Consider the following 12,174-nt stretch of genomic DNA (forward strand, 5'->3'; position numbering starts at 1 on the left):
TGTGGCTTATCGATTTCCTCTCACTTCTCTCCAACTCTGGTCAGATCAAATCGCAAAATTTGATAACATTGGTCAAAGGGAAGTCAAGAAGTGGGCCAAATAGGGTTGAGAAATCTCATTGGATGAGCCCAATGTAATTCAAGAACATTGACAAAAAAAAGAACTATAATTTTGTTTTCTTTTTGGTAAATTATTATTATTGAGAAATTATCTTATTCTCCAATAATTTTTTAACAGAGTCTGTTGGCTGTAAGATCAAGAAATCATCCCTGAGATAGATATATGATGTGTTATAAAACAGTTTTATTTATGAACATCAATACAACCTAAAGTGGTTTAATAAAGCTGCACAATCAGACATTGTTTAGGGTTGCTTATTAGCTTGGCTTGATCTTTAGGTGTGAAATGTTGGACAATATATGAAGTTATCCAAAAGAAAGATAAAGTTTATCCAGCTGCACTTGGTGCAAATCTCCTTGTCAGTTTTGCCCCACCAAAACTTTGATTTCAGCAGCTTAAACCAACATTAGTAAAATCTTGAATTTTGGAAAGGGATATGACGCACCTTACCACTTGGTGGGGGTGTTAGTCCAGCTATCTGGAGCCAGGTGAAAGGGCATCGAAGCACTACATATAGTCCAGATGTGCTTAGACAGATTTTATTTAAAGAATCTCATCTGTTACCAAAGTGCACATGGAGATAAAAAAATAAAATGTAATGTGATCACACAGTTTCTGTCCTCCAACACTGCAGGGAGTGTCCCATGAGTCACAGAACCAGAGAGCTGATTTTTCCCTCCTGAATAATTTTGTTATGGTGAATCCCCTGACATAAAAAGCCACATTACATCAGTTCATGATTATTAAGGATTTGTATCAGAAACGACAATAATATCCTCTGAGGAATACTTATTTAACAGCACTTGATACCATCTGTTTCTCCAAAACAAGGTGAGCATGGCCAGAAAGGACACACAAATACATTTATTATCAGACAGAGAGATTAGCAGTGATTAATGAGAAGTGACAGCAGATAATCATATTACTATTGCGCTATTCATATTCAGATTTTGTTCTGTTCCAGCCCAGGAAAACAAAGTGACTAATCACAAGCATGTCATAGGCAGACTTTAATAGATGCATTAGAATTGATATACCCCTGGGGTGAAAGGGTTATTGCTCATACATCAGAATAGTCTGCACCGGCAATTAAACCATACAGCCTCACAGGTTCATTTAAGAGACCTCTGCATCATGCAGCCATAAAAGAAAATGGTCAAATACGTGGTAATTGCAGCAAATTTAAGTGTTTGAGCGAGAATATGTTAACGGGATTATCAAAGTTGTCTCTGTGTCTGGAGCAGAGGGGCAAATCGAGCTGTGTTACGTTCGTGACCTTTCAAATTAGATTCACTTCATCCACAGAAGAGATTAGAGGGAAAAATATGACTACTGTATTCTTATAAAAAATGTTATCTTGCTCTGTGGAGTGATCTTGTTTATATCATTTTACGCAACATGTTTGTGATATTCTAATGTCAAGTAAAGCTATATTTTACTGTACATGCAATACCTTGCAAAAGAATGTTTTACTCTTAATATCCTGACACAATAATGGATTGCAGCAGCCAGCTAATCAGAAAATAAGGCCCAGCTATGGACCTCAGTTTAACCCAAACTGCTTTGTGACGGCCTCCGAGGTTTAATGGAGAACATTAATGAAAAAACGGCAACATGGGGTGTAAGATAAGTTAGATAAGTCAACATGGCACGCTTCAAACATCTCAGATCTGTGTTCACTCCAGCATCCCGAAATGGGAGCAATACAGAGCAACTACAAACATCCTCAGACACGACCCTGAGCCTAAACAGACAGGACGAGGACGGCATCAGCCTGACAAGCAGCCAAGACCCACAACTCAGGTGGGATCTGTTACCAGGCCGACTATTTTTCATCTGCTCCAAAAACCTGCCCTTTACAGAAAAGTAGTGAGAAGAAAGCCCTTGTTGAAAGAAAGTCCTTTTGAAAGTTTGCCATAAGCTATGTAAAATAATCCAACATCAGTTCTCCCCAGTTGGTCGTGGAAGATTGTGCTGAGTCCGGTTCTGGTGGAGGTTTCTTCCTGTTGAAGGGGAGTCTTTCTTCCCCACTGTCGCTACATACATGCTCAGTATGAGGGTTTGCTGTAAGGTCAAAGACACAACAAATATGATTTTCTGCTTTTGCTGTCTGCTTGTCCAGAAGGAATGAATGAAGCAAGTTGATGACTCAATGCAATCTGCTGAGTTTTAATACACTGATTTTAAGACACTGTAAAACCATTGCCAGGTAAATTACACTACATATTTATTTATTTTTTCATTTGTAAAAGGAGGAATTGCAGGTTTTAGCTTATTTCTTGTTTTCCCTGGTTTATTTTTTTGTTAATGACATGCTAATTCTCAAGACTTGTTGAAAATGTGTGTGTGGTTACTACTGATGTTTAGCTTTTGCTTTGTCTAGTAAAGCTGTAACACACTGTCTTCTCTGTGCATGTGTGAGAGTTGAGGAGAGACATGCAGAGATGGGGAGCAACATTCAGAAAAAGGTGATCTGTGCGTTTTTACATGGGGAAGAGTAAATGTTCAAATACACTATTGGCATGCATGCGTGTGCTGCTGCTGCTGCTTTTTCACGGCAGATTAAAGCCTCCTGTGGTCAATTTGCTCTCCCTAATGTCAGGTCCCCTCCAAAGTCTTGAATCGCTCGTAGCCTAGCAACCGTGGCTACAGCTAAGGGAAGCGCAACCATGCATGCAAAATCCCACCTGCCAAGGTGTGTGTGTATGCGTGTGTGTGAATATGTTCTGTGCAAGCGTCTGAATGTATGATTTGCTCATCCTTTATGTATTCAAATACCAATTTGTGTGTGTGCCTGTGTTTGTGCCAGGCGAATAGCTGAATGTGGAACACGTATGACCACTGCAGGTGGCTCCTGAGGTGAATTTTGTTTTTCCCAAAATTGTCTTTAGAGTTTCACATTTCTCAGTAATTCTGAACTGCATATATACCATTCCTCTCATGTACCAAAATTCACTTCTGCTCTACTGAGAAACCAGCTTTCGGTAAGATTACAACTCTTTTACAGTGAGTCTGACTCATACAAGATATTATGTTGGATCTTTAGGTTAATCAGGGTCACATTTTCATCAGATACTACAGTGAATCCAAAATGAGAGAGCAGGTGAGTGAGAAATTAAGAACCAGCATCAAAAACTTCTAGTCACCAAGACCTAGCTAAATGTAGATGTCATTCTTGTAATTTATTCTTTATTTGTTCAAGCCCTGGTAACGTTGCTATGAATGATTTATAACGCAGATAAATTTGAACAGTTTAATAAGTAGTTTTATCAATATTTTCTCCCACAACCGGCCCTTTGAGGTCATTAATGATCTTTGATATGGACCAAAATGAAACAGAGTTTGACACTCCCGCTATAGAGCGTTAGCTTAATGTGTTGTGTCCGCTTCCTTTGGCTTTTTAATGGGCCAAAAATTGTTTCCAACACCAGCATAAGGGCCAGGACAGGAAAAAGATGATGGGTAATGATGCCCTTTGTTCAGAATAGTTTAAAACATGGCCTAAATTTAGACAAGCTACGGCAATACAAGGGACATTTAAGCATGTTTGATTAAAATATTATTAAAAGCACTTTTTATAGGGGAATCGACTAAAATCACGTGGAAATAAAAAACACTTGTCTTTGTTTAATGCTGAATTAAAAATATTGCGATGAATGAAACGGATCATATTTTCCGTGATTTGGGACTAATATTAAGAGTCTGTTTTCAAAAGACGGAATTAGATTGGACACTTACCAAATATTCAGAGGTTGTTTATGATTAATTAGGTCATTGGGCTCCATCTGTGACCAGGGCAACATCTAAAAGGTGTCTCTGGCCATGAAATAGTTGAACAGAGAATAGGAGGGCGCTGCAGGGAGGGAGACATGAGCCAGCAGCAGCACTAGATTACATTAGCAAGGCATGAGGCAGCGAGAAGGTCAGTGAATCAGATACCGGTTCAATATAGCAGCCCGGCTGTGAGGGCAGGAGCTGAGCTGGTCTGCTATCCTAGCAGATTGCTGAGGAAGCCTTGTCTTTGCGAATCTGTTTAAGAAATTTGAGCATGCTGGGAACGGACAGAAGAGCTGACTCCTGAAAATGGCAGCACGTCCATTTCATCTGTGTGGGAGGAGGAACTTTTGTTGCTGAGTAGATATGTATTAGCAATACAGAAGACAAGCAGTTTCTGTCGTTTTTGTCTTTGTCTGTGTTTTGCATAAATCAATTCACACCTGCATACTTGTTTCCTACAGCATACACAGATATTTCCACAATTTTGCTTATTGTGTAAAGTGTCCTTTGCTTTTGTGAAAACTTTCTGGCGTTTGATAGATTACAGCATCACAGTAAAATGATATCCACAGCAAAACCTGCATTTTTGTTTTGTTTTGTTTTGCTGCACTGCCATTTATAAAAATCAATTACAGCTACATCTACGCCGGAGCTGTGCTTCGAATGAATCTAAAATTTGAGTGGCTAATAGATCACACAGACTTAGATATGGTCCCTCTAACTTTTAATGGCTGGCACTTACAGTAGATGACGAGTTCAGCACTCTTAGCCCATTATACTGTTAGTGGACACACAGTGCAATCAGGAGGGTCAAAGATTTTAGTGTGCTCCATCAGTCAAGTGCACCACTCAGTTGGATTCTAATTGACCTGCTGTAAAAGGAGTGGACGAGCTAGACCTCTCCCAGTGAGAAGTAATAACTGTTAATTGTCAAATTGGCCAGTAGGGGAAGCCATACTACACTACAGTCCTATTAAACAAATGATGTCCAAATCACAGAGAGACAAAATTGTATAAAGACATTTAACAGAATTAGCTCAGAGTAAAATTCTTCATGGCAGAATGGCACAAACAATTAAACACGGGGATGTGTTTGGGATTCTTATACCAAGTAGCTACTAATAGCATATATTCTGCACAGCAAAAAGATAAAAACAGCACTTTCTAATCTTGTAGAGAATGAACGATTATACGCAACAAGCACCCAGAAAAAATATACGGCAGACTTTTAAAATAGCTGATCAGAAATATGCCTGTAATACATAATGCTTAAAGTAATATTTGATGTTCTTGGGTTGGTATTCTCTGTGAAGTCTTGCTTTACAAAATGGATTTAGCCTAAAATCACTGCCTTATAGCCTTCTGCCTCCTTGCTTCTAACTGAGAAAAGATGTGGGTGATCTCCCTTATGTTGACTCTAGCAAAAAGGGTTTGGCTTTGAGAGCCATCCCAAAGCCGTAAACTTTAACATTCCCAGAAAAAAAATCCTTCTCTCATCAAAACCTAAAAGCAAGCTTGAGAAAGTTAAAGGCTTGGAAAATGCAGAGTAAGTGTTATCTAGAATCAAAGACACAACATTGTTAGACTAAAAAGTAACAGAGAAATCAATGTCTTCAGACATTATATTTGACTTTGAGATTTTCTCTGTACAAGAAGTAGGTTAGACATTTCGAGTTGAAACATCTGCAATAAACTAAATAAAATCAGTAAAACTATTAAGCACTTGTATAAATATGTTATACTGCGTTAAAAGTGATTAATGCAAAATAAAATCAGTACCACTATGTAAAGAGAAACATTTTTCATGGCTGATTCCCCAGAAATCCATCAGATGTCTTTTTTTTCATACTTCAAAAGGAAAAAACAGTAAAAAACATCACTAGTTGTACGAAAATATCTCAGGAAGTCGTACCTCATCCTCTAACTCGTCGATTCAGAAGATGGCAGGTGTTTCACTGATTCATTGTTGTATTCAAAGATCATTTCTTTACTTGCAGTGTGATGAATTATTTGTGGTATGTCCCATCATCTGCTTGGTATGCCTAAATACATATGCATTTTATGATTAGTCTATTAAGTCCATGCAGCACTTTTGTTTAGGATGATTCATGGTAATCTGTGGCAAATGTGGCTCTTGAAAAGATGAGCAGATTTTGCAACTGGAAAGTAGTTTGTCCACCAATAAAAAAAAAAAAGAAGTTGGTTCACAAATAAATAAGGAATGCATTCTTATTCCGATTGTCTTTAAATATTTGGTATTTTGAAAAGTTTGGATAACACATTTTGAAAAAAGTAAAACGGATAACATTTTCTTCACAGTTGCTTCTGCTTTTGCAACCTCTTTACTGCAAAATGTTGAAACCAAAGTTCATAGTGAAGGAACAAATTCACTGCTTAAGACGTACGTCTGCTGTCATGTCTTCACGTTCTGCGTCTCATCCTTGAGGAGTCATTGAGGATTGCACTGTCATGGAGTCACTTGACTTTCTTTGGTTTTGTGACAGAATAAAGTACTTAGTAAGTGTTGGAGAGTTTGACGTGTTTCTCTTTCACTTTGACAGGAATTCACATGTGAACACACACAGCTTTGCTATTTTACCGCCTGGATGAATACACTGACTGGTTGTTTTGACAGTATGGACAGATGGACCTTTTCAATGTCAAATCCTTGTTTTGGGAACTTTATAGGCCAAGCAATGTATTTAAGCTGCCTTTTACTTAATGAAACTGTTTATGAAGCAATTTACCTTTTCATTTATAATGAGCATGCGTTATTATAAAATGTGTGTTTGTGGAATCAATGACAGAACATCTTTGAGGAGAATGAAACACAAGCATTGCACAAGAATAGAAACATTTTATGAAAAAAAATCCTTATAAAATTAATCTTTGAATCTTTGAAACCTCATGTATAGTCAATATGAGGTTTGTGCACTTATTTTATTATTTTCTTGAGAATTTTGACCAAAAAAACAACTAAAGTTTGTGCTAATTGTTTCGTAGTTAACTATAGCTGACACACAGAGAGAGCTGCTGTCTTACACATTTGTTTCATAAAAAAGAGCATCATTAAGGTCAAAGTCTTAGCCCCCCCCGCAGAACCCTAATTAAAGAAAATAACTCTATAAATATACACCTGCCTTAGAAAAAAATGTTGCAGCTGTGTTATTTTTTACATTCATAAAAACTTTAAAGCCAACAACATTTTTCTGAATTATCCATTTTTTAAAAAAAGCATAGTTTTCTTGCTACTGCTGCTGGTCCTTTATAGTTCAGATAAAAGCGACCTTTTCTCTAAGAAGAGAGAGTCTTCCACGAGTTCTCAAAGACGACTTCGCTGCAATTGTTAGGTATGTCTGCCTGCGTGTGTGTCTTCCTGCTGCCTGATAGGAGCATGTGGCAGACGTTATCGTTGTTTGTGTGTGAATGTGTATTTGGCGTGCCGGACCGCAGTTGGAAAGCGGAGCGAGAATCCTAGAAGCTGTTGGAAGGAGATGATTGGCTTCAGAACATGGTGGCCCCTTTGTGACAGATGGTTGGGTGCTGGACTAGCAGAGCCGAAATCACCCACTCACACATATGTGGGCTCCCACAAGCCTGCACACAGAAACACACACATGCATACACAAGGCAACATTTTAAAATTCCCTTACATAATCCAACATGCATGTCTACATGTGAATACAAACACGAAGAGCATGTGGTCTTTACATACTTATTATTAGCAAAAATGGAAAACCCAGAAATCGAAAACCAGATATTTACGGAGGTCTTCCAGTGAGTAAATATGGAATAATGACGCTCAAAAAGAGGCAGATAAACAGGCACACAGCTTGACAGCTAGACAGATGCACAGACAAACGTTTAGGCAGACGGGTGTGAATTTGGATAATGGCATAAAAACAATATGTACTCTAACCAGTGCCAGTGTTTTGGTTTTACGGGGGGTTTGCAGCCTTGGGTCTAACACAATACAGCTTTGCTATGAGTCTCCCTGAACAAACAGGAGGGGATCTGCTGCCTACTGTTTCTGCTAGCCAATACTACTCTCACTGTCACTGCCACCACCATCACAGCCATCAGTGCTGCAGCAACAAATAACACCACTTCGCTTGCCATAAAAGCACATGCTGTTAGAAATGCCAAAACTAAACATCCATTCAGATTTGGTGAGGCAGAGCAGAGGATTAAAGGGAACACTACAGCAGTTGGTCTGATTTTGATGACCCTTCAAATGTTGTCGACCTCACTCTTGCTGTTGTGAGGTGATACAAAACTTTAAAGTAGGTACTTGGTATAATATATCAATTTCATGACAGGATGTTCCCAGAAAGGAGAACGCTGTAACAAGATAAAGTTAGTTTTCCTTTCTGCCGCTCACAGTGGTATGAATGATTGTCTCAGTTTCATATCAGAAACTGCATCAACCTCTTTGTTAGACTTAGAATTTCAATGCTCTGATATGCAAGCTCCCTTTCTTGAGGTAATAGCTTATTTTTAAAAAATAAAGAAGTGCTATGGCCCTTTAGGATGTAGCTGCAAAGTGCAGGGACTCAGCAAAGTTTTCTGGAGTATAGAGCAAAATAAGTTGAGAATAAGTACCTCCTAGTTGTTTTGCATTGTTTTCAGCTGAATTTCTAAATTAACCACTTCCAGGTGTACTTTTTGCTCTGCATGGAGCGTTTGCAAAATGCCTGGCAGCTATTGGCTGCATGGATATTAGTGACGGCACACCACGACACATCACAAGCTTGCGGAGCTGCTTGCTGTGAATTTCTTTGCTTGAAGCAGCAGGAACCATTGTTGTCAACTCAACAGCAGCTGTGCTGTTGTTGCTTTTATAGTTTAAAATGCTCACAATTCTTATTCCAGGTGCAAAATTCCCAGCTGAAAACTGCCACAGTGCCTGGAAGGGTTAGCACTTTTTCGTAAGACCGACTGGACCACAAGAAAAAGACATTTTAACCTGATCAGTTTAAAATTCTGTTCCTCTGTTTTAAAATCCTGCTCCTCTGCTTTGCTGAGAAACTGCATCAAACACGAACAGTGGTGCTAAGAAATGACATAATTTACTCACATTGATTAAAGACATTTGTGCAAAAACATGCAAATCCCAGAAAGACGAGGCTGGTAGTTGGAGGTCTCCTAAGTCCCTTCAACAAGACACAACAAAGAATATTGTGTGTTGTCTTCTCAAAATGCTTCTAATCAGATTTGAAAAACTCTTAGATGCCATTCTTTTTCCTCATGAGGATAAAAATCTGATTCATGGATTTTATCCAGTGGTTCACATAATTGTTACTCATCTTCATCTTTGACAATTCAGAGATGGTGTAAAAATTTTGGTACATCTGTAAACGAGTCAGATTGTATTAATAAGGTAAAACTGTCAAGTGAGGAAGCTCTCCAAACTCTATATAGTGGTTTAGAAATTAAAAATGACAATATGAAGACAGTAATAAGTGTTAACTTAGACATCACAGAAGTGACAAAATACTTTGATTCATTCAGAAATTTAACACAAACACAGTTTGATCACTTTCTATTGTTGGTCTTTGAGGATAAATGCCTCTTTATATTTCTAGAGGGGCAAATATTATATTATTTATGACAAACACTACAGATTTGGATTTCTAGGCTATCAGTGCAGGGATAGAGGGATCTGAATACAAAGTGTTCATTTCAGCCGTAGAGAACTGAGACTTGACTCTGACTTGGGGGGAGGGGAAGACTTGAAGCTTCTCTTAGACTTGGAAGATTAACTTGTGAACATCTCTGACAACCACCACACTGAAGAGTGCTGTTCTGTGTGCAACATGATAGTAGTTAGACAAGATCAGATGTTTTAGTTGCTGACTGGCCGTTCACGATCAGGGCTGATTACACTGTAAATATGCACATTCCACTCACTGGGAAGGTTCTTGCTACATCTCTATATTTCTGTAGTAAAGTTAGGCTTTCTGAGGTCATCACTTGTATTTGGGGTCACTCCCAGTGGGCCATTTAACAACCTCAAGTCTGAAATTAATTGAGTCATCTGTCATTTTATGGTTCTTCTAATTAGTGTAAAATCTATGAACATGACTCTAGAAATGTGGTGGCTTCAGAAATTTCTTTAGTGTTGGTAAAATAATGAGCTTGGGGCTTATGTTGAGCCACTAAAAATGATCTAGTCTGTAACAAGTGCACATTGTTAATAGAGAGAGAGCTACCGTTAACAAGAGTAGTTTTTGAAGTTATGCAGATGCGAGGGCTACTCGGCTGATTGCTTCTTAACTGAAAAGGGTCATAACTCTTGGATTGTAGGTAGTTAAAGACTAGATGAATCTCCCTCAACACCAGCTTAGATAGATTATCTCTCCTAGACCTGTCCCAGGGTAAGACTCGAGGGTTTAGAGATTTTCCGGACCGGTTAGACGGAGAGCTGGTCAGTAGTCAGTCCATGGGAGTTGTGAAGTTTAGCTATTGCGCAACAACAATAGTAACGACATGTTTATAGCTAAACCATGTCTGGCTGTTTACAAAGTGAAAATATGCATGAAGGACAGAGATCTAATCTCCTTCTGACTGATAATTCAGAATATTTTAGCATTGCCATAAATCTTGGCTAACCACTCCTAAATACAGTATGATTCATGCTTCCAGTCACATCACAAGATATTCTTCCCACAAAACTTTGATATTTAAACTCATCCCAGTCTTCATTATGTAAATCCCCTCGAAAATATGCTTTTTTCTCTCTTTTTTTTACAAACTAACTCTTGTAGAGCCATGGCTTTTTGCACTGTAAACCAGTAATGTTCGTCATCAGATGCCATTAAGGCTCCATCACGACATAAATGTGGGATTAAGGTGTATACACATCGACATAATGTGATTAAAATCAGAATAATTTGCATATTTTAGCTTGATAAATGTTATTCACCAAAAATATGAGCATATTCAACATAAAGTATTCAGGAAATGCTGCTTACATGGAAGTGTGTTATTGAAAATAATGCTTTGGTTTGGTTAATACAGCAGTTTTTCCAACTTCAATTCATTCTAAGTTAAGGAGAGAACTTCCATAAAATGAAAGGAAGAGGGACGATGAATAACATTGCTGTATTTACCGAATGAAAACTCTCAAGGTCAAGATCCAGAAAGCATTAGGTGTTTCTGAGCTCACGCTGAATTATGAGACTCATGTTAAGGGCTGAATTCGACAAATTTGTGACCAAAATGTTAAGGCCACACCTGTTAGTTGGGAATCTTAAATTGATATTTTTTTCTTCCGACAATGTGAATTGTGAAATCCAGTTTGCTTGAGACATTTTTTTTTTTTCCCCACCATTGAAAATATGCAGTTTTCACATCTACCACAGCAGTGGTCTGTAGAAAGCTGGTTGTGTGTAGTTACTGTGTATAGAGACAAAAAAAAATAAAAAATACACGTCGAGGATCTCATTACTGCTTCCATTATCTGTCCTGGCAGTTTGCTTTATTGGGAAACCACACTGTGACTGGAGAATGCCCTCATGATGACAAGAACCTACCCAGATGAAGTGCCCTTGAGAAAGACATTGAATCTTTGCCAGCTTTAGGCAGCAGGAGTGCAGCTCTGAACCGTGAATCTGCCCCCTGATTTTCCTTTGAAGCAAAGCAAATGAAAAGGGAATTTTCCACCAGGAGTTTCTGCGTGAGTATTTTTTTATTTATTTATTTTCTTAAAGACGATGAAAAGCTCAGATCTATTAAAAACTACTGAAAGAGAGCAGTAAAGGTTATAACCAATACACGCCAAACTGGAAAAGTAAACATTTTTAGTGTAATCTTTTCCTTTCCTGTGAAGAAAAATGTGCGACAAAATGTTTTAATTTAGCATTCAGTCAGCTCTTTCATCAATTTTATCATCAAAAAGAGCAGTTTGGTTCAGTCTTCAGCATCCAAAAGGTCACTTTGTGTCACGGAGAGAGGGTTCGATGCATCAAACCAAACGGAGACAGACTCAGATGTTCCCATGAGACCACGTACATTATTTACACACCATCTGTTGGTCCAGTCATCAGCCGATGAAGTCCTATCCTGTTTGCCTCCGCTGCATGATTTACAAAACAGCTTAGTTAATTTGACATTGCTGGTTCACGCACACAAATCAGGTGAGTGAGTAAGAATCGTTAGGATGGTGAGCAGGTTTTTAATTGTTGCATTTATTTCTTTAGGTTTAATTGTTGTAGTCCATGAGATATTATTTGGACAAACTAATTGCTTGGCCTTGCTACCATTGCTTTGTATACT

The sequence above is a fragment of the Xiphophorus hellerii genome, chromosome 9 (genome assembly GCF_003331165.1).
Source record: "Xiphophorus hellerii strain 12219 chromosome 9, Xiphophorus_hellerii-4.1, whole genome shotgun sequence".
NCBI classification, from domain to species: Eukaryota; Metazoa; Chordata; class Actinopteri; order Cyprinodontiformes; family Poeciliidae; genus Xiphophorus; species Xiphophorus hellerii.